At 44.6% G+C, this 22,481-nt stretch overlaps 2 long non-coding RNA genes across 12 annotated transcripts in view; one reads left to right on the top strand and one right to left on the bottom strand.

The window, feature by feature from the left end:
• Positions 1–22,481, top strand: part of LOC104910405 — a 44,188-nt gene that overhangs the window by 5,424 nt on the left and 16,283 nt on the right. For 2 of the 8 annotated variants that reach the window (XR_004159302.1, XR_793048.3), the window contains exons 2-4: positions 7,486–7,797; positions 9,606–9,722; positions 16,669–16,740. This is a non-coding gene — a long non-coding RNA (uncharacterized LOC104910405). Of the gene's footprint in view, positions 1–7,485; positions 7,798–9,605; positions 9,723–14,460; positions 14,775–16,668; positions 16,741–17,873; positions 22,193–22,481 lie in introns of those variants that run through there. The other 6 variants (XR_002113484.2, XR_002113482.2, XR_004159301.1 and 3 more) reach the window with 6 other exon arrangements.
• The window catches only part of LOC109366843, a 44,853-nt gene continuing 22,372 nt past the window's right edge, over positions 1–22,481 (bottom strand). For 3 of the 4 annotated variants that reach the window (XR_002113491.2, XR_002113488.2, XR_002113489.2), the window contains 2 exons: positions 7,395–7,536; positions 1–6,181 (listed from right to left, as the gene is read on the bottom strand). This is a non-coding gene — a long non-coding RNA (uncharacterized LOC109366843). Of the gene's footprint in view, positions 6,182–7,394; positions 7,537–11,440; positions 12,276–22,481 lie in introns of all 4 variants that reach the window. The other variant, XR_004159303.1, reaches the window with a different exon arrangement.

Genomic DNA, 22,481 nt, shown 5'->3' on the forward strand with positions numbered 1-22,481 from the left:
TTAATCCTGGCTGCATGTTTTTTCTTACAGTCACCTATTAGGTCAGCCTGATTTTCCCTTATTAAATCAAGCCAATATATTTAGACAGTGAATTTCCCAATAGCAAAGTCAACAAACAAGATCCATAAATTATTACCCAGTAATAATTTCCACTGCATTAGCAACTGTGTTTTCCTGTATATTTTGTTTAGAGCTAAATTCACCCTCAGTGGATAATGAAAAACAGCCCTTTAGGTTGCAAACCTTTCAGTGTTCAGTGTCCAATGTAATAGATTGGATAGTCCTTGGGTGCTGTTAAACATGCATAATTTAGAGTAAGTATCACAGGTCACGTCACTTAGCTTCTTCTGATGTACAGTGCTCAAGACTTTAGGGAAAAAAAGCTCTGGCTCAAGGTAAGACACATGGAAACATTCTTGCCTCGATCACATTTCCTTTTTTCAGAGTCCTGCTGAACAGTCATAGTTCACAGCCAAGGGCACCAAAGTTGGCCATGGCTTTCACTTTCCTCTACGGCAAATGTAAACTCGTAGCCGTTGTGGAGCTACAGAGGTGCAGGTTGGGCATGTTGGAATAACTGCTGCTCTTCCCTCTTGCTAGCATCAAGTATAAGAGCAGCAAAGAAAAATTCCTTTCAGTTATGAGAAATTCTTTCAATATTTTACAGAAAACAGCAGCAATGTCTTTGCATTTCCCTGTTTCCTCTTTCCATCAGCAACTTGTACAATGTGAGAACAGTGGCTACTGGACATTTTGATTCTCTGGTTCTGTCCTTTTTGCTGAGAGACGGGACTATATTTCAGAAGTTCAAGTCATGGGGCTTCAGATGCTTTCTGTTAGGAAAATTACAGCCAATTGTTCTCAAGCTTCTCTCATAGAATCATAGAATCATTAAGGTTGAAAAAGACCACTAAGACCACCTGGTCTAATCATCAGCCCATCACCACCACACTACAAAGCACATCAGTCCGTGCAACATCTACTCTTTTCTTGGAAACCTGAAGAGACAGAGTTTATCGTTACCTATTGAGCACTAATGACGTGTGTTGGCATTTACAAGTAATCTGTTGCTCCTGTGGGAGCACTTTCAAGACAGTTTTTAAGATATAAAGGGACACCTGGAGCCTCAGGCTCCCTAAGGAGCATGTCTTTGTACTTTCACTTGTGCCTGGTGCTGAGCTTCTGAATGAGAAGTTCTTAGTACCAATACTGCTGTAGGGTTTCAGACCTGCTTCAGTGCTCACATTGAAGCCCTTACTGTTGTGCTGGCAAAATGATGCTGATCCATGTGGTGAGCCAGGGATCTTTCTTAAAAACACTTCATTTCTGGACTTTTAGATAATGATGGGTCAGCATAAATGAGCAGTGCTATGGTTGAGAAGGGCAGAGCTGAGGAAGGATGATGGGACAGGGCTAAGTAAAGCTGCTTTTACCGTGAAAACTTTACACCGTGAAACCATAGGCTGTGGTTTCTGAAACTGCTTATGGCTCTGGTCAGCCCTGTCAGTGACTGAGCCATTACTTTTGGCCCAGGTCTTAGCAGGATCCTGCCAGGAATAAGGAAGGATGAGTGGGATCTTGTCAGGAATAAGGAAAGAGGAGTGGGAAGGCATAGGAAGATCAGCAGCATTCAAATAGTGCAAACCTGTGCTCACAATGCAGAGTAGCTGATGAGTTAGGCTCACTGTCATACCAGCCTGTATCTTCCTGTTAGCCTCACTGCCTCAAATGAAAAGCAACTGCAGACTCAGGCTTATTTTTCTTTTTTTCGGATGTAGAAAGGATTCTGATTATAACCAGAATAAATTCTAACTCATGTTAACTTTACAGTGAAGTTAAGCCCAGAGAGCTTGTAAACAGAAAACCTGATTGCAAAATTGATGTAAAACTATATAAAGTAGGTCTGCTGGCACAATTCTGTTTTAAAAATGAAGGCAGGACCCCGAAGGAACATTTCTAAGACAATTTGTTCAAGGAAGAAACATCCTTTTTCAGTTAATGAACCGCTTTATAAAACACTTAATATTATTTACTTTCATTATAGTTTTCCTTAGAAATACACAGTAGATCATCATCTTCAGCGAGGAAGATATTTCTAGCTATATATCTCTGGTGTTTGGAGCTCATGCATTTCAGAAGTTCCCTCTGTTGGGCTTTTAGTACATTTATCCACATGATGATCCATTGTAAATGGTTCCTATTTTAAGTTTGTTTCTCTTTCTGAATGTCAAGCTTAGAGAGAAAACTCTCCACAGCATTTGCCAAAATTCATTGTTGTTGCAACCTGGTGGGTTTTGCTACTTCCATTTAACGCTGAGTTGACTAAGAGAGTAAGCTGGGCAAACCAGTGATGAAACCAGGAGTTGCAGCATGGTTTGCAAGGATGCATATATATAAATGAGTTAGGTACAAGGGAGTCTAGGCATAATCTGTCTATGTCCTTGTAACAACATCCCTTGTACCTCAAAACCATACCTGATCTAAAACTGTACAACACGGCAGAACAAAAATAATTTTAAAATATCAAAAGGTCCCATGGCAGTTCCAGCTTTTGATGACTTTTTCATCACAGCTATCCTGCTCCTTATATTTATGCAGATTCTTACTGACATCGGGCATTGAATAGCCTGGTACAGCAAATTGTGGTACATTGGAGCAGGGATAGCAGTGCAGAAAATAAAATGTTAATGATAATGATTAAGGTTTTCCTGGGATTCCCACTTGTGCTCTCATTATTACTGCTGCTATAATTCAGCTGCTGAACTCTTCGTGCTGTGATTGTTGATGCCTCTGCTATCAAAGTAGGTAGAATATTAAACTGAGGACAGCTTTTCTTGGATTGGGCAGTGGACCACTGTATGTATCTTTTCACACAAAATAAAGTTGGTGAGCTCTACAAAAGAGTTGTAGTGCTCTACTCTACAGAATAGAGTAGTGAGTAGCTGGAGACCAGAGGGCAGAACTTCTTCACCCAAATAGTTGCCAAAGCCAGAGTGTCATGAGGCATGCTGGAGGCATCTCCATGGATCATATTCCAGACCCCATCCACACCTGAAGTTACTCTGTGCTTTTTGACTTCAAAAAATGCTCTGTGTGGCAGCTGCAATTGTAGGCTGAGTTTTCTTCATAGAAAATATTCTGCTGGGGAATGAAATTGTTATGCAGCTATCACAGCAAAGCCTCGTTACAGCTATTTGAGGCTTGTGTATGACACCATAGCTGTACATCTTTCAGTTCTGTAGCATAGACAGGCACGGCAGAGAGAACTCTAGTAGCACTGTGGAACAGTTATTGGGTCTTACTGTTGCCGCAGATCTCCTTTCCAGCATTCAGCCATGAAGATCTAGTCAATGCAGACGCATTAGTTCACATTACACCCTTTCAAAATACAATGTTTTAATCATGATTTAGGAATAAACAGAAATCCCATTTCTTTCTTGTTGACAATATACAGTGTACAGAGTTATGCTGGGAAAGAAAGCCCCTAGGAGGGTGTACGTGTAGACTTGGACCAAAGTACCTGAAGGTGTGGTCTTCCCAGGCAATCTCAGTATTTCTCAGGGGGTTTGTGTGTAGACAAGCCTCTGAAAGCCACGAGTGTCTGATGCAACCATACAACTTACAGAACTGGTGTCTGAAACAAGGGCTGATCACCAAAAAGATCTACCTCTGTTGAGGTTGGTGGGAGTGAGGTTTTTGAACCTTTTGAACCTCTCCAGATGAGGATATTTGTCAAACAGCGTATTCATAAAGCAATTTTTGTTTGGAGAATGTGGCAAAGTTGAAAGGACTTATTCACTATATTGAGTGAACTCCTTCTCCCGTCCTTAGACGTTTGGAATCACACAGCTCACAAGGAATGCCTTCTGTTGTTACAGCTCAGACAGAATGTGTAGCGCATTATGGCAGGTCTCCACCCACCCTGGCCAATGTCTGAAGGAGACTAATGCTGCTGGTAAAAAAGCTATGAAAAACTTTGTGCACATAGTTTCTCTTTTTGATAATAAGGATGAGTACAATGGAAAGCATCTTCTTTCTGAACTGATTTGTAGTATATGCGTTGCTGTTTGGAGCAACAAAGAAACTGTTGTAATACAAAAATGTCAGTCCTCAAGTAAAATTTGTAGTTGCAGTTATTTGATCACATAAAAGAAGATACTGAGGAACTGTAAAAGTCTCAAATATTTATTCATCAAAATGGTTGAATCCCATGCACACTTCCCCAGCCATGCACATGTGCATGTTTCTTGTATGCCACTTAATATGTGCTGCACTTTATAGCAGGGTCTGAATAATACGTCACTTTGATTTACTGTATGATTTCCTCACTATATAACAATCCAGAAATAAGTGCCTTTTTGTGGGTAGCAAAGATTTTGAGTGCAGCTCACCGCCTCCACCGCATCAGTTAGGTCTATTGTGCCAGTATTAATGGTGTTTTCAGAAGAACTTCTACTCCACTATTGAAATTCTTTTAGTGCTGTATTTAGCTTTGGCAAATATTCCCCACGTGTCTTTGAGTGGCAGTCCATCTTTGGGTGTTTATATTTGCCATCTGGAGACGTCAGCTTTGTTCTGCAGAACTATGAAATGGTGTAAGTAAATCTCAAGAAGTTGTAAAGGACATTTTTAAAAGGTTTCCACACAAATATACCCATAAATAGCATAGAAAAATGAAAGTTTTAGTCGTGTGTAACGGTACGGACATGGATTTTTTTGTAAGTTCTTTTATTATCTGATTTTTTTTTGATCCTGTTGCTACAGATAGCCCTTAAAGAATTGTAATTAACATGCATCACAGAAATAATAAGCACTCGAGTTTTTAGCTTCTTAATTTTATGCATGTGATGGTATGTTCGGCATGATCAGGTCCACAGTTCTTCCAGTGCTTCGGTACCGAGGCAGATTTCATGGTTTGCATGGCATTTACACACAACAACTTTTGCAGAAAAGACTTGAACAAAGGATGATCCACTCATAATATACAACAAATCTCGGGTTCCTTGGACAGGCAGTTGTGATAATTATGCTTTATTCTTATTGCTATTGCTCTTATTTTCATACTTCCAAAAATTTGAGTGTAGAATCTGTATTTCCTTGTACTTGGCTACAACTTAGATAGGCATCAGAAGTGATTAAATGTAACCATGTAAAGGATGTAACCCCCAGTTATGCTGCAGTAGGATTGTTCTGCCGCCAGCTACTGCCGGATAACCGCTAGTATGAAGTTCAGGACTTGGCAGGTAAAACATTTCCAGCTGAACGTCATCATTTCCATAACGTGGAATATTTGGAACTATTGCCATGGTAAATAGAACGAGACGCAAGCAATGGTTATAAAACACAGAACAATTAAAACTCAGTCCTTAGAAATGTATTAATGTTCTTTCTGGTTATTTACACAACTGAGATGGGCAGGGACTTCTACAGTACTCAGAAACGATACGCACTCATCTCTGTTTATACCACTGGGAAAGGCTCTGCCATCTGCTTTTCTCCGTCTACTCTTTGCTCTTTGTAAGATGAGCTCGGCTCCAATGTCATATTAAGATTTATTGCTAACGATCTGCTTCAAGTTGTTTTCTGGTCACCAACAGCTTGTTTGGAATCCCTTTTCTCTTTGCTGTTGGCTGGTGCCACCGTGGGACTCTGGCGTGTCAGAGTTATTTTATACATCATTAGCTCAGCAATGCAGGGGACGATTGCTTTCCCATAGAAAAGTAATTCTTTCTTGGAAGACACATGTAAATCTTGGCTGTTGAGATGGTGGCTTTTGTAAATTTCCTTGAAAGCCAAATACTCGGGATTTTATTCTTCACCGCCTAGCACCTCGTGCCATCATTTATAGCTCTGCCAAGTGCTTGTAGAACACTGCTGAACCAGGGGAACGAGTGGCAGCCCGTGCTGTGTGCACTCGCCTTTGAGATTGCTTGCTTTGCCATTTCAGTGCCTTCATACGTGAGTCTTGTTTACTTCTTCAGATGTGATTTCAGCTTCATTTCCTTTAATGATCAAAAGTGGGCGGCACGGTTTAGCCCTGAAAAGGAGAGATCCCATAGCCTGCTGTAGTGGGAGAGGAACTAGGGCAGAGGCCAGCTGGGCAGCAGCCAGGATTGCGGCTGCTTCCCGGGCCGGAGCGCTCTGAGATGAAATACAATCGGCCACGCTGGAAAACTAGAGGCTGTAAATAGAATAAAACAAATAAGTGCTTGGGAAAAAAAAAAAGAAAAAAAGAAAAAAAAAAAAAGAAGAAGAAGAAGGAAAAGAAAAGACTGCAAGATCTGGCCTCTTTCCAAACACTCTTCCTATCTTTTTTGACAAAGTCATCATTTCATTTTTACAGCAATGCATGGTCCTGTTCTCAACACTGCCTTTTCCAGAGGGTGACACAGGAGTAGGATTGACGTGGATATGACACAGATCCCAGAACAATAAAAGATTAATTTTCTGTCATATTCCTCCTTGTGATACAGTTTGCTGTAAGTCTCAGATGTGGTTCTTGCAGAGTGCATGACTTTAACCAGGTGTGATCAGGACATAGATTCCCGTTTCAGGTACTTCAGTGGCTAGTTGCTGACATTGACATACCTTGAGTCTAAATTTCAGTGTCTAAGATCTGCCTTGTCCTTCAGATCCATGAGATCTCGGGACCCTCACCACTACCTTTATGTTTCTCCAAAGGTAGGGATTGTATTTTAGAATAATTTCTCCCAAGTCCTGTTTAGTTTTCGCTTTGCAAGCAGCCAGGAAACACAGCAGTGCACACTTAGCAGGCAGCCTCAGCATGTAGGGAGCCAGCTCTGTTCTAATAACAGCAGAGCTGTGAGCCTTCCCTCCACACTCCAATCACTTCAAAGCCATGGTGGACCCATGTATGTGCCAATACTCATTAGCACACTGCTCTATTAACCAAGCTGTCAGCCTGACTCAAAACATTTTCCATTCAATTTTTATCATCATGTCCCCATACATGTCCACCTTTAATTTTTCCCAGATGACCCCTGTCCATCATTATCAAGAACAGCACTTTCTGGAGTAGATTAGAAGAACATCAGTGATTCCTTTGTCTTCCATTATTTCCATTTTATTTTAATTAAAACATGATTTATTTCATTCCTTATGCAGTGTAGCACTATCAATGAAACAATGTACGTCCCACCAGATAATGGAGAATGGGTCCCCCCGTTATTAATCTGTGTTATTTGTTAAATTCAAATAATTTTTCTTCATTTAATGGCTGCACAAATTACCTCCTAGGGAAGACTGCAGAGTTGTTAAAGTTTATCTCTCTTGGGCCTAATTTTCTCTTGGTTTCTAGCTAGCCATTTATACTCATGCAAAGTGTACGTCAAATGCTAGGAGAAGTATAAATTTGAGATTTAGTAATATTTTACCTGCATCTGTGAAAGCCTACTGAGTCAAATGTTAAGCCAGCACTACAATACTTCTGGCTGAAGATTTCTTGCTGTGTTCCCACACTTCCAGGTGGACACCAGGCTACAGGTCCTTGTCAAGTTGCAGCAGAGACTCAAAATCCTGTCACAGAATCACAGAATCGTAGAATCATCTACAATGAAAAAGACCTTCAAGATCATCAAGTCCAACCATCGACCTACAGAGTTCCATCATTAACCATATCCCCCAGTGCCACATCCACACATTTCTTAAATACTGCAGGGATGGGGACTCCACTCCCTATCTCCCTAGGTAGCCTGTTCCAGTGCTTGACCATCTTCCTTACAAACTCTGCCTGATGCCCAGCGTAAACCTTCACTGGCACAAATGGACACCAAGCTGGTAAGACCTAGAGCAGCACTTCCAAAAGCACTTTAGCAACATTTACAGGTCAGTGTAAAGGCTGAGATTTCTAAGAGGGCAGATAGTCACTTAGTGGGATTGTCCAGGGAGTCCACACTCCCCTCAATTACTGAGTTCCTACATGGAACTTTTTGTGATGCAGACAGTTATCATTTCAGAGCTCCACTGAGGTAAGCTTCTAGGAGGTGCTAATTACAGGTATGCCTTTCTTTGACACATATTTGCCCCTGCCAGTGCTGCTGCAGGCTGTCCCTTTGTTTTGTCCACTTAAAAAAGTAACCCAGGAAAAAAAATAACAACAAGTTGACTGCTCAGAGCTGGGCCAGTTTCTCAATCACTCCCACAAAGAGCTCTGTTGATGCCCCTGACAAGGTGGTACATGAGAATTTGGGGAGTGAGGGTTTGTGGCAAGAATGGATGGAGGAGGAGGGCAAGCAGCTCTGCAATTTTGCTGCCCATTTCCTTAGTGGTTGTTACAGTGCAGATCTGGAAATATATTCCAGTTGGAGCAGATTTACTGGGGGACTCCTGAGAGAATGGCTGTTTCGCAGGCAGCATGTAAGGGTGAATTACCATATAAAATGCATGGGAACTGTGGAATGAAATATCCAAACGTATGAGAGCCTCTGTTTATCCTTACAAGCACACTCTAGATTATTCCTTCATGAGAGCTGCAAGAAAGAGCCCAGAACAAAAGGAAAAAAAAAACACCAGTCATTCATAATTCTTGTCAATTAGCCAGCGATGTAATATGTAAGAAAAAAAACGAAGAGAATTTATGAAGGCCAGCAGCACATGGCAGTTATTTATGCTTAGCACTGGCCTGCACCTATTCCTATATGTAGAAAAATAGCAAATAATTAACATAGAACTGGTTAGTTATTACTTGGGCCTGGAGCCAAACCACGTTATAGCTGGTTTACCGTAAGGGTTTATCTGCGCCCGTGCCGCTCTCCACTTGTGCTGGTGCCAGCTCCAGCTGCAGGAACAACTGCGGAAGCTCCAGTGGACCAGGCACGGGCATTTTACTGCTGGGTGGCAGCGCTGTGCATGGATGTGTGTTTTACAGCCTTTCCTTAGAAATGGCTTTAATATGCACACCAACAGTCAGCATATAAAAATCATTTCCATCAAGTGATTTCGGTATATGGGGAAGACAGATTACAAGGCTTGTTATTATGCTACTGTGATGGGCTCTAAAAAGGAAACATTTTTCCTGGCATGTTGTAAATATCTCTTTGTGACATTGCGATCACAAGATGGGAAACCGTTGCAGATACGCATGAGGAAGTCAGCACTGCAAGTACAAAATCTCTCCTTCTCTTTGGTCTTCCTAACGATGAGCTGCAAAAAAAGGAAAACCCATTTATGTCCAAATATTTTAGTTAAAAAAAAAAGTGTGTTGTTTACTGTAGAAATTCATACTTTGTTTACAGTCTGTTCTGTGCTGTGAAGCATATGAAAACAGAGCCATCCCCTGCCTGGCAAGGCTCCTTGCTCACTGAGCTGCTGCAGGGCTATGCTCTCAGAAGGATCCAAAATCAGGTTTGAGTGATTGAACACATGCCAGTGTCTCAGAGGACTCAGGGATAGAGACAACATTTGGGAACGTAAACCTAAGTTTTTAGAAGAAAGCAAGGAGTTAAACAATAAGCCATATCAGGTAGCCTGTTTATTACCATATGGCTATTTCCACTCCTGTTCTCCATAAAGTTGTGCCAGCACTTTCATTTTAAACACTGTTTTTCATTAGTTTATATAACACAGCTGTAAATGTTTTTTTTCAGGCTGAAACTTGGCATCTAAAATCACAAGGGAAAAACCAGGAAGAAAGAAACCACCCCTGGCTAAGCTGCTTCTGGATGATATGAAAGTGAAGTTGCTGGGAGCTTTGCAGGGAACAGGTATGTCCAACTCAATAAAAGCTTTGGATTGAGAAGTGAAGGAGATACAAAGCAGCCTCAGCAGAAGCTCTCCACTAAGCAGTGATCCTGGGAGAGGCTGGCACACGTGTGCATCAAGTCTTGAACTAGAATGGTACTGCTCCATAAACAAAATACCGATACAATGATGCTAAAGGAACATAATTAGTCATCGTGTGCTACACTTCTGCTCTCTGGTGTTTACATTGTAAATGCGGATTGCCTCTATCAAGTATGGATGTGAATGCATGCCCTTGTGTAAGTAACAGAGATTAAGGGCCTAGTCAGCTAGGCTAGAGAGATACAGGACAGCTGAGCAATCTCACAGCCTGCTGGAAAACTTTCTCCTTGTTTTTTGGCTAGCTTAGTTTTTCTGCCAGATTAGTGAGCTCAAGCACCTCAGAAAGGCATCCAACAGATATGAGAGCCATCACAAGCAGAATGGTCATTTCCTAACACGGGTATCACACAATTACACAAAGAGTTTGGCTGGTGCAGCTCAGGATGCTGCAGGTAGGCCCCAGTGACTGGCAGGTGGGAATGGAGGACAAAGTATCGTAGAATCATAGAATCAGAGAATGGCTTGGGTTGGAAGGGACCTCCAGGATCATTAAGTTCCAACACCCCTGCTGCAGGCAGGGTTGCCAACCACTAGATCAAGTAGAAGATCACATTGTTCATAGCCCCATTCAACCTGGCCTTGAACGTCTCTAGGAACGGAGCACCCACAACCTCTCTAGACAACCTGTTCCAGCAGTCACCACACTCTCAGTAAAAAACTTCTCTGTGACATCTAAACTAAGTCTTCCCTCTTTTAGTTTAGAACTATTTCCCCTTGTCCTATCATTATCTATCTGTGTATAACACTGATTTCCCTCATGTTTCTGAACTTCCTTTAAATACTGGAATGCCACAATGGCATCTCCCTGCAGCTTTATCTTTTCCAGGCTGAACAAGCCCAATTCCTTCAGCCTATTTGCACATGAGAGGTGCTCCAGCCCTTGGATCATGTTCATGGCTTTCCTCTGGACCCTCTCCAAAAGCTTCATACCTTTCCTGTGTTGGGGGCACCAGACCTGGACACAGTATTCCAGCTGGGGCCCCACAAGGGCGGAGTAGAGAGGAACGATCCCCTCCCTGTCTCTGCTGGCCACCCCTCTTCTGATGCAGCTCAGGTTACTGTTGGCCTTCCAGGCTACAAGAGCACACTGTTGGCTCATGTTAAGTTTTTCATCTACCAGGACCCCTCAGTCCTTCTCAGCAGGGCTATTGTTTCGACCCAAGTGCAAAATGTTGTACTTTGCTTTGTTGAACCTCATTATGTTCACATGGGCACACCTTTTGAGTTTGTCAAGGTCCCCTGGATGGTGTCTCATCCTTTTGCCATATCATCTGCACCATTCATCTTGGTGTCATCTGTATACTTGCTGAGAGTACACTCAATCTTATCACCTATGTTGTTGATAAAGATGTTGAGGAGTATCAGTCCCAAGACGGACCCAAGAGGGGCACCACTTGTAAACAGCCTCCACCTGGACATAGAACTGTTGACCACATAGGCTGTAAAGCTGCTGTGCAACCACTGGAATCAATGTGAGAGCATCTGTAGAAACAAGGGTGGCTTTACAGAAACAGCTTCATGCCAGTTCCCCTAAAAGCCAAGACAGATGGGTCAGGATATCCATTAAAAGCTCACTCACATTCAGTCAACATGGAGAACAGATCCAAAAACCAATGAAGTTGCTCCAACACCTGGGAATTCACATAACAGGCCCTTCAGGCATGTAGCTCCTGTTTTTAGCATGATTATTAAGAACTCACTTATTTTCGGTTTGTTTTGGATCTAAGTGCCAAATATCCACTGTAAGTATCAAAGTTTTGCCCAGGAACTCCATAAGTGTGCTGATACCAAATGATAATTCCCGCTCTGAGGGTGTTTGGCTCTTTGAAAGGAGATCTCAGCACCCCTAGGAGAAATCAGAGGAGACAACTTGATAGCACAGGGAGAAAGTTTCTCAGTTCTTACACCTAACCTCAGAGAAAAGCTGCAGTGTGTGTAGAACCCATCGGTGTGTATGAGGTTAGCACCATTGCCTGGCAAGTGGCTGGAGTAGGTGGCCAATATTTCATCTATGAGTCAATGAAGTTACATAATTCGAAGAACAGCTGTGCTGTGAATGCTACCTGCTATAAACAAACTGCACTATCATGTATTTACTAGGGAGGGTAGACTGGCTCAGCTAAAATAAGAACAGGAAAAAACCTGTGTCCTGCAGCTTTACCCTGTGTAATCTCCAGCACAACCTGTCCTGGCTGAAAAGAATTAGCATTTTTTCTTGAAGTCTTAATTGCTTAACTAGAAATAAATAAATAAACCAACAACCTATGAGAGAAACAAGTTTTTATGCAGCATTTCAGCCAAACTTCCCAAGCTGAGCAGAGCAATAAATGTCAGGGACCAGCAGCTTCATTTCGTACATGAGTCCATGTGGAGTCTGTGTGATTCTCTGCAGATCTCCCTTTGGGGACTGCTGGCTGAGAGCATTATTTACAAAAGAAATAAAGGATGTTAGCAAACAGAGGTGGGCTTCATATTCCCTTCTCATTTTCCCCTTGCCAACCCACCTACTGCTCTGGTTGCCTTCAGGGGACTTGTAAAACCACTCATCCCATGGCCATTGGGTTCCACTGCTCTCTGGAATCACATTCAGTGTCCCAGTGCTGTGTGGCAAGAAGTAGGAGCCAAGTGCTTAGAGCCCAGCACGTGCACTCAGCAGGCTCTGGTTGTCCCCTCACCCCATCTGAAGGGACACGTGATGTGTCCCATGGCACATCACCATTCTTGCACGTGGTGTGAGGATACGAGGGCCTCATCCCCTCTGGAGAATTCTCTGAGTTCCTCAGTGCTATGTAAGTGGGAGATTATTAGAGAGAATTGCTTACGCAGTGCACAGTTCCAGACATCCTGAGATTACAGTGCTTTCTGTGTTATTTCGACAATTACCTTGCATTTTTATTGCAGGAGCAATCAGATGTGCTAGAAATTGTACTTTCTGGTTGGGAAATACAGTCTCTGTCACTAGGGGACACTTATAAAAGAGAAAGAAGGTGGAGGCTGGAGGAAAGGAAACCTCTGTCTGTCTCTTAGACATAGAGAGAGGGAATGACAGGAGTGCTTGCAGCACACAAAGAAATACGTGGGCAGGAGAACTGTTAATACCAGCTTTCCTGCTTGTAGTGTTTTGGTTAGAAATCCAATTCTGGAATCAGGGAAGACTTACCGGAGTAGAAGTGCTGGAGGGGAAGAGAGTTAATTAGGATAAGAAAGATAAGTTTGGTGGGAGAAAAAGAAAAAATGGAAAGAATGGAATGGAAAAGATATAGAATCATAGAATGGCTTGGGTTAGAAGGGACCTCAAAGATGATCCAGTTCCAAGCCCCAGCCATGGGCAGGATTCCACCCACTAGATCAGGCTGCCCAAGGCCCCATCCAACCTGGATTTGAACACCTCCAGGGATGGAGATATAGAAGGAGAACAATGATGTGGGAAGATGACAAGGTGCAGAGTTAGGAGTAGAGGAGCACAAAGCAGCAACAGCAGTCTGGAAGTTTATGAAAAGAGTGAAAAATAGCCAAGGCTTTAAACCTGTGTGAAGATTAAGAGCTCTAGAGGTGTCAGAAGGAGCTGATGAGCACACAGCAAGGCAGACTGGCCAGAGAGGGACAGGGTAGGATGTGGCCAGCACTTCCCAAGCTGTATCCCCGTCAGTACCATTTCACGAGGGCTGCTCTTTGAGTGATTGCTCATAGGGCTGTTTGTCTCGATCAGTCAGTCCTTCGCTCTGCTGTTCAGAAACATGCAGAATATGGATTCAAATCCATTAGCAGTCATCCTTCATTTCAGTGAAGGAAAACCAAATATGGGGACGTGTTTGCGATTTAAGAGGAGCTGATGCCAGGGTGGGTATTTCTCAGGTGTAATCTTTAAAAATGAGCCCTTCAGAGTCATGCTTCCCTGAATGTTGTGAGAAATCCACACCTGCTTTCCCCTAAAACACCATTCCTGACTTGTAGTTTCTTCCTTACTTGCACCAGAGAAGAGACTTCTTTGCTCTTTTTGTATTTTTTTCTGCTTTCTTTCTGTTTCACATGCACCTGTAGTCAGCTCCAGGAAGGCTTTGGGGTACCCTTATCAGTGCCTCCTACACCCAACACCCTACAACCAACACTCCCCACAGCTCCCTCAACTGTGTTACTGCTGCTGCCGCGTTGCCAGACAGTGAGCGGGATCAGTAAAACCGATGCAGGTTTGAGGTAATGCTGTAAAACTGGGAGGAGAAGGGAGGGAGAGGCAGGGTTATTTTTAACTTGGATCAATTCCCTTACCCGCTTCATGCTGCAGCCTTGCAGCCACTTGCATCTGCTCACAGAGCAGGCAGCGACAAGCCGGTGGCTTGGGAGCATGTGCTGCTGGACCATTTTTTGCCAGCACAACCAGTCCCATACTGTGCTCCCTGCTCTGCTCAGCCCTTGCTTTCTATTGCTGTCACCTCAAAAATGCGTGCTTCATTGCTCCTTCCACAGAGCTCAGATGGGTCTTTACAGGGTCTTTACCCTGGGTTCTGTGATATCGGGAGGTTTTGGTAGGGACCAGCTGATGGAATCACACCATCACATATGAACACATTTTCTTTTTCCTTCCTTTCTATCTTGTGGCAGGAAAACGAGGGAAGCCTGACAGCATGACACAAAGGCTCAAGCATTTGATGGGCCATAAAAAAACACCTCCAAAATACACGTTTTGTAAAATCTCATTATTTTCTGAGGGTTGATTCATGACGATTGAATCGCCAGGACCGGCAATATTCGTATAATGCAGAAGAGCAATAAACATTACAGAAGTAAAAAAGCGCAGCTCTTCTATACCACACGCCAGCTGCAGCGACACTACGCCTTAGCTGGATTTATTGTGGCATCCTCAAGCAGAGCGAGTGGCGAAGTGCTGCCATTACTTCTGATTATGAACGGATCGGGTAAGAGCATCATGGCTATAAACACCCCATTACATCAAGGGCCACACAGTCCAACACCTATCACAGTAATAACGTGCTTTTCTTCTGTTTTTAAAATAGAGCTCTCAGGAAGAAAAGAAATAGCATTCTGATCTGACACCTGAGAGGAAATGGGGAAGGAAATAACTGTAATTGGCACAGCTAATAGAGGGCTATGATGTTACCCTGCACTTCAGACCAGAATTAGACTGACATCTTAAGCATGAATCTGAGTTAATCCTGGTCCCCATCCTGCTAGAGGAGAGCCAGTGAGCTGCTGACCTGCTCCATCCCCAGCCACCCTCGCTCTCTGCTTAGGGTGGACAAGGATGGAGCAAGCTGCACTTTGGTACCTTTGCTAAATGTCATGGTGCCTGGAGGCTGCAGCTCAGAGGGCTCGTCCCTGCACAGCTGCTCCTACTGCCCTGGGAAGCTCGGCTGCTCCTCCTGCACACCCCAGGAGAGAGCCCAAGTTCAATGGCTGGAGGAGAAAGGGTGCTTGGTGTCATATTGTGATTTATTTTCTTTTGATAGCAAAGGTCAAAATTCAGCCAGAAGGAGGACAGAGACCTTAGGTATCACTGATGGATCTCAAAGTGGTTTTGGAGGTAGACGGTTTTACACTCCATGCAGACACTACACTGATACCACTGAGTAGGTGACTGATTTCCTGAAAATCACTTACCAAATGACAGATCTGGAAAAAAAATGTCAACTTCCAGTGACCCACTCACTTCATTACAGTAGGGAGGTCCTCCAACTGAAGGAAAATGTGTCTGCAGAGGCCGACCTTAGCTAAATGCCTGCAACTGCGACCCTCTGACCAAGAGGCAGGTTTGAGGTGAGCCTGTCTTGTTCCCTCTTAGGTCCCCTTCCACCACTCCAGTCCTGCAAAGGGGCTCAGCCTTTGCCCATCCACCCTGCAGGAGTGTGATGGAATACACCCAAGCTATGAGGTACTCCAGTTTACCCATTCCAGGCTCATGTGGCAGCTTTGCTTAAGATATGCAGTGCTAAGTATGGGCTGCAGAGGAAGGCTGTTGAAACCTTTTCCCCCTTCCCTCTTTCAGACCAAGCAGGGCATTAGCACAGCTGAAGATCCAAGCTATTTTGGAGCAAGTGTAGATCAAATGAATCTGTCTCAGCCTCAGTTGTACAATGAGAGACTTCTTTAATGGCAGGAAGTTGGCTGTTCCCATATTCTTCACCCAGACAAAAGTTCTGGCCACTGCTAGATGAGAAAATAGCGACAGCATTTTCTAAAGAGCCAGGGAAATAAAATCACAGAAGGAAGTGTTCAAAAGCCCTTCAATATAGCAAACTGTGTCGGCAAAGCAAAGATTACATCACCTCCAGAAACAAGGAAACAGCTCTGTGAAGGTAATTACAAAGTATGATGTAAACAGCTGGACAGGGGGATGTGTAAACACTGCAAAACCAGAATACTGAGTGCATTATCCCAGAGAATCAAATGAGGAAATTTCAAGGCATTAATTCAAGGTGTTAATTCACCAGCTCTCACTATTATCCCTGAGCATGAGAGGCCGAGTTTCAATGTTGTCCTGAGAAGCTGTGAGCATCAAAGCACAGAGATGCACATCCACATCCAGGTCCACCAACTCTGCTGGAGAGGGATGAATCTCCAGCAAGCAGATGAGAGCAGAGAGCAGGCAGGCCACAAAGCTGCATCTTGAGCCAGTTCTGGAAATGGTATTCAAAGCCACAATTTGAGTTGCTTTGATTAAGCCCCTGTGTACAGACAGAAAGCTGAGAATCAGGTGAGGTTTGGAGCCTTTCTCAAGGAGGTAACTACAAACTATTTTCATTTAGGCTGTAGAGTTACCAAGTTCAAATTTCAGCCCTTTTCTCTTTTCAGATCTGACTACCTAAAGGAGTTTACTCTGCAGTGTGGTGTGTTTCAATGAAATTGCGTCACAGACACCGGCAGGTAGGAGCAATCTGCAAATGGACACACAGCTTTTACTTTATGAGTCATTATTTCCACTGGGGTAAAGGGAAGGAGGACACATCAGCAGGAACAGATGATGCCATGAGCTGTGATCCCACATCGCCATAGGGTGCTGCTGGTCTGTGGGATCACTCCTGTGGAACATGGTGGGATAGGCAAAAAAGCATAGCCAGAAGTCACTGGTTTCCATTTAGATGCTCACCCTATTAAACCCTTATGATTCACCTTTTGGGAGTAGCTAGTACCATTTTCTGAGTTCCAAAACAAATCACTGTGAACAAAGCAGCTCTCCCTGTGGTAGTTGGACTGGTCATGGTGCATATGTGGCAACCAGAATGAGTATATTTGGTACATCAGGGCCAGACAGCTGCAGGGGTTTGAGCCAGGCACAACACTCCCACGTCATTGTCATTTGGCTGCCAATTTTCTGGTTTCCTCTTTCTCACCTGCCATGATGCCAAAAGAATAAGGATGCAAATGAGAAGCAGAGGAGTTTAATATGGCTGAGCAAGGTGCTCTCCTGGGGGAACTGTTCAAGCATCTTCCCCCTGTCCATGCGCTTTCCACCGGAGCTGCTTGGAGGTGAAATAGGCACCTTTCCACAAGTGGTTCACCTGAGAACCATCACATCAGCCCATCCACATGGGACAACCTGCTCCAGACAGATATCACCATTCAGAGCAAAATGTGAAAGTGCCCAGGTCTCACTATTGTCAGTCTTTAGTTTCATTGGCTTCACTGGCAGCACAACCCTGTTGCTCTCCCTGAGCCAAGGCTTGGGGTTGCTAAATACACTTGGAGGCAACTCTAGCCTAGGTGGTGCATACTGCACAAGTGTGGGGTCAATCCTGCTCACTTGCTCCAGTCCCATCTCCAGCCACACCACTGGTGATACCTCAAGACTTACAGCTTCCTAATAAAACTTCATCTAGGAGTTGTCAGGTCTGCTTCAGGGTTCATGAAGAGCTCACAAAATGTCAAAGCTCTCGGTCTTTACATTCTATATAATTCCCCAGCTTGCTGGCTGCCTTTAACATTGAATAAAAGGCAGACTGCGATCACACTGCCATTAGCAGTGCTGGGGTTTCTCCTTTTGTTTCTCCTGTCCACAGGACCCTTAGCAACCTCCCTTGCAGCCCACACTGCACATCCATCAGTGGCAATCTCCTGTGCATGCGTCAGACAGCCCTCCTACACCTGGACTGAGAGCAGCACCCCACGTGGGCCTAACACAATGCCTGGGATGTGTGTCACGATTTGTGGCACACAGCCTCACTGATGCAGTGCCATGACCTGCTGAGCTGTGTGGGACATTTGCTCTGTGATGAGGTGTGAGTTCTGTGTGCTCTGCAAACATTTATTAATTTTAAACATGGTTGGTGTCAATTAACTGTGGGAGATCTGTCAGCATTTGTTAACGCTCTCTGTATTCCTTTATTAATTTTTCATGCAGTCATAGACGTACGTCTACTCAGGGGAAACATCAACAGCAGGACAGCACGTTTCCCCACAGGGCCCCATGTTGGTGGCAGGGCTGGAGGAGAGGGGGAGGTTATCAAAGTGCGTGAGCACACTCACGAATGTATAAAATCATGGAACTTAAAATAAGTGGCAAAAATTGTTTTCTGGAAAGTACAGTGCTTTTTAATGCTGTGCAAACAGAGTAAAGGGGTTAAGTTAAAGGAGCTGGGAGCTCCTGGCACCTTGTAGAGAGTTTCCCAGCATGTGTGACCAGCTCTCCCTGTCTAGGAATCTGGGAAACTGGTGTAGCACAGCTCTATAGTCTGTTGACCACACCAAGGGTGGCTCCACCTCCGACAAACATTTTTACACCAGTTCTTTTACCAGGAAGGGTTGTCTTTCATTCCTTGCACTTTGCTCCTCCCCGAGGATCATTTTCAATTCCTGCACATGAATGTGTTTCTCAGAGCTCATACGATGTCACCAAACATTTCCTTCTTTGATTTCTCCTATTTCAATCTCTGGTCCTCCCAGTAAGCCTCAGGCACAGATTTGGTAAGACTCAAGAAGTCACAGACAGATGGGCAGACGTGACTCCTTCTCCATGGCAGTGGAGTTAAGGGGGGGATCCGCTGCCCCATGTGGAGCGTGCCTCCCTCAGAGGCTTGCCTCACTCTTGAGAGACTCAGGAGCTTGGGGAAACCCACTGAGACTCATAGTACTGCTAGGTGATGGTGAGGACTTGGCTGATGCTCTTCTTGGAGAGAAGGAGATAGCCATGGGTTTGGGATCCTGGGGAAGGCAGCCCAGAACTCCACACTTTGCGCACCTAAAATGTCACTCCTTGCAATCCTGTTCTGAGTTCACTGGGCTTTGCAATAGGTTTTAAGACACGGGGAGCCAAACAGATCAAAGCCTTACGATTAGAACTCTGCGAGGTACAACCTACTCAGACTTCATATACTTACTTTGATGGAGAAATTTATGAACTGGAAATGCTTTGTAGTATTAGAAAAGCCAGTTTGAATTATGCAAGTCAGTCCCTCCTCTACTCATCCAAAATTCAAAAGTGGCTTTTCCACTGCCTTGTTGGCTCTACATGACCTGTGGTGCCTGTGGCCTTACATTGCGCTGTAAGAACCCCTGCCATGTCTTGCACGGCAAGGAGAAAAGAAGGAGGATACAGCACCACATAAACTCAAACTGAGATCCAGCAGAGACGTGTCCCAGCTTTGAATGCTCCTTGTAAGACATCTGGCTCCTGGCTGACTTCTCCCTTCCCTGTCCTGTTCTGTTTACTGAGCAGTGTAGCTGTGGAAGGAGTGTTCTGTTCCCAAAGCTCACAGAAATATTCATAAATGAAATGGTGAGGGGCTGGGCTTTAGGGTGCCTAAATGCTCCTCATCTGTCCCACCTCTAGGGGAGTGGTCCCTGTATTGTTTGTATCCCCCTGAATAGGCTAGGCTGTAGTCTGAGCAAAATCATGCCAGGAAGCTTGATGTATTTGTGCTGTTCAAAGAGACCAAAGACATACAACACAGTCTGTTCCAGAAGGTCTTGGGGGTAAGGTCTCCAAATGTCCTGGCTGCTCTGCACTGATATCTGAAGGTCAGTTGTTCTCCAAAAAGTGACATTGCCAGGCATTGTGGAAATCTTTCTAATCAACTCATAGATTCACCCAGCTGATAAGCAAAATGTTTACTTCCATATTTTCCAGATCAGGGCAAGCTCAGCTCCGAGAGCTGAAGAGGCTTCTCCTGGTTCTCCTACCTGCAGCACTGGGGGCTGCAGAGGTGGGACTCACATATCTGCAGTGAGTATGGACCTGGAGTAGAAATGTGCAGTCATAAATGAGGAAGTTCAGTAGTGCTAGCAGGCACAAAACGTAACAAAAAATTGTTTCGTTGAGTGAATTCCCCAGAGGTGCCTGGGGAAACATCGATCAGCTACAAAAGATCCATTTACTCACCAACACTGTTTAGAGTAAAACTCTGCTTTGAAGTTTTGAAGGCACTTTCGCAACAGAGGGGTTTGCCCTGCTGTCCTTGGCCGAAAATAGTCACTTCTCTTATTTTTGTCCTGCTAATGTACGCCAGCTGGCTGCCACCCTCCATTCCAGACACGGCTGCATTTCACTTCTGCTGTTTATGTAAAGTTCGTGCAGTGTGATTTAGGGTCCTTTGGGATGAAATGTACCATGTAAACATAAACTTTTGTTTCCAAAGCTTTTCTGTAGTCATTAAAGGCCCAATTCATCCTTCCAAGCAGGGTTCATACCCAGCATGGGACAGACAGGCACAGCTCCCAGCATCATCTGGCACCCAGCAGGTTCACCTCTGGAACTTCCTCAAGCTCCTTCTGGAAGTAATACAGTGCTGCTCAGTACCCCAGCACTCGGGTTCAGTTTGGACAAGGATTCTGGATGTCCACATAGAAGAGCTGTTCGATCACAGGGGTTTAGTTTGGTGTTTTACTAAATAAACACTGCATTTACAAGCAGATCTGAATTTGGAGTTTTGCAGGTTCCTTCACACTTGGCTGTAGGATAGTTTGGATCCAACTGGTTAACTTACAGATTACAGCCAAGGTGATCAGGAGAAGGTTGAGCTACAGCCAACTAAATGCCTCACTTCCAATCTCTTTATAAATAGCGAGTTTGAATTTTAGCTATCTTCCTGACAACTTCCTCTTTTTTGGTGGTAGGTCAAATATCCCTGTATTGAGAGTAATGTATATATTTACTGCTTTCACAAACAAATCCAGCCCTACTGAGGAATTGTGACTGTTTATGTGAGGAGTAAATCTGGTCCAGTGTGATTACATCTCTCTGCCTAGGACAAGTAAGGGCCTATCCCAGGCTGTGCAACACATATCCACAATACTCACTGCACAATGCAAACTGCAACATTTGCAACATAGCAAAGCAAATTATCCGTAAGTTACAGTTGCCTATTTAAATAAGTTAAAGTGCTCCTGAATATCTACTGATAGGAATTCCCATGTCCTTTCAGCTGCAGAGGGAGTGGAAAACCCGGGTCTTTCTAATGCAGCTGGACAGACTGAAAAAAAAAGCTGTTCACTTTGCAAATACAGGCTGGTTAAATCAAGGGCGTAGGGTAACACGTGTCAAACCAAGGGTATTCAGCCTCCACCAACTGCAGCAGGAATGACATTGAACAACAGATTTCCCTTAGTGTTTGAAGGCTGCAAAATGTAAAGCAGAGCCCATTTGCCTTAGCAGCAGCTGAAGGTGAAGTTCCACCTATGCCCAGACAGCTCCAGCTGCTGCCAGCCCAGACAAGAAAGCCCAAGCCAATGTCTGGGAGGTGGTGAGCAGGGAAATTTGAAGTCTTCCATCTTCGCCTCTGGGTCAACTCAGATGAATGCCTCTGCCTCCAAGAGCAAAAGTTAAAGCAGATACCTTCCTTCATGAGTTGCTGAGCTTTGCAAGGAACACTGTTCCCAAATGCACAACAGCAGCAGATGGAGTTTGTGCTTTCTATCAGCACAGCAGCAGCCAGAGAAGCAGAAAAGGGGGGAGCTGCCTCAAAGGAATGCCGGGGAGTATTGCCTTGTCAAAACTCAACCATGGGTGGAGAATTGTGGCTATTTGCCCCAGGGTGAGTTAAGTGAAGACTAGAAGGAACAACTGAGACCAACACCATGCCTCGTGTCAAATGCCTGGGGCTGCGAGTTAGAGGAGGAAGGTCTTCTTTGGCAACCCTCCTTCCTTCTGAACACCACAGTCATCAATAAAGATCCTCACAGACACTGAACTAACATTTTGGAGATGGTAAAAGATGCCTGGGGACCCACAAGGATCATTGAGTCCAACATAGCACGACCCAATGCTTAAATTCCATGTCTAAGAGCGCTGCCCAGACACTTTTGGAACTTCGGCACTCGGGGCCGTGCCCACTGCCCTGGGCAGCCCGTTCCATGCCCACTGCCCTCTGGTGCAGACCCTGTCCCTGACCCCAACCGCCCTCCCTGACACAGCTCCATGCCGTTCCCTCGGGCCCTGTCGCTGTCACACAGAGCAGAGCTCAGCGCTGCCCCTCCGCTCCCTGTGAGGAGCTGCAGCCGCCATCAGGCCTCTACTCAGCTCCTCTGCTCTGGGCTGCACAGACACAGGGCCCCCATAGTGGGACAAGCCCTCCCCTGCTGCAGAGCTGGGAGTGGTACCCCAGGGTACGATTGCCCTTGTGGCCGACAGAGCACATTGCTGACTCACGTTCAACTTGCTGACAGCCAAAACC

The sequence above is a fragment of the Meleagris gallopavo genome, chromosome 3 (genome assembly GCF_000146605.3).
Source record: "Meleagris gallopavo isolate NT-WF06-2002-E0010 breed Aviagen turkey brand Nicholas breeding stock chromosome 3, Turkey_5.1, whole genome shotgun sequence".
NCBI classification, from domain to species: domain Eukaryota; kingdom Metazoa; phylum Chordata; class Aves; order Galliformes; family Phasianidae; genus Meleagris; species Meleagris gallopavo.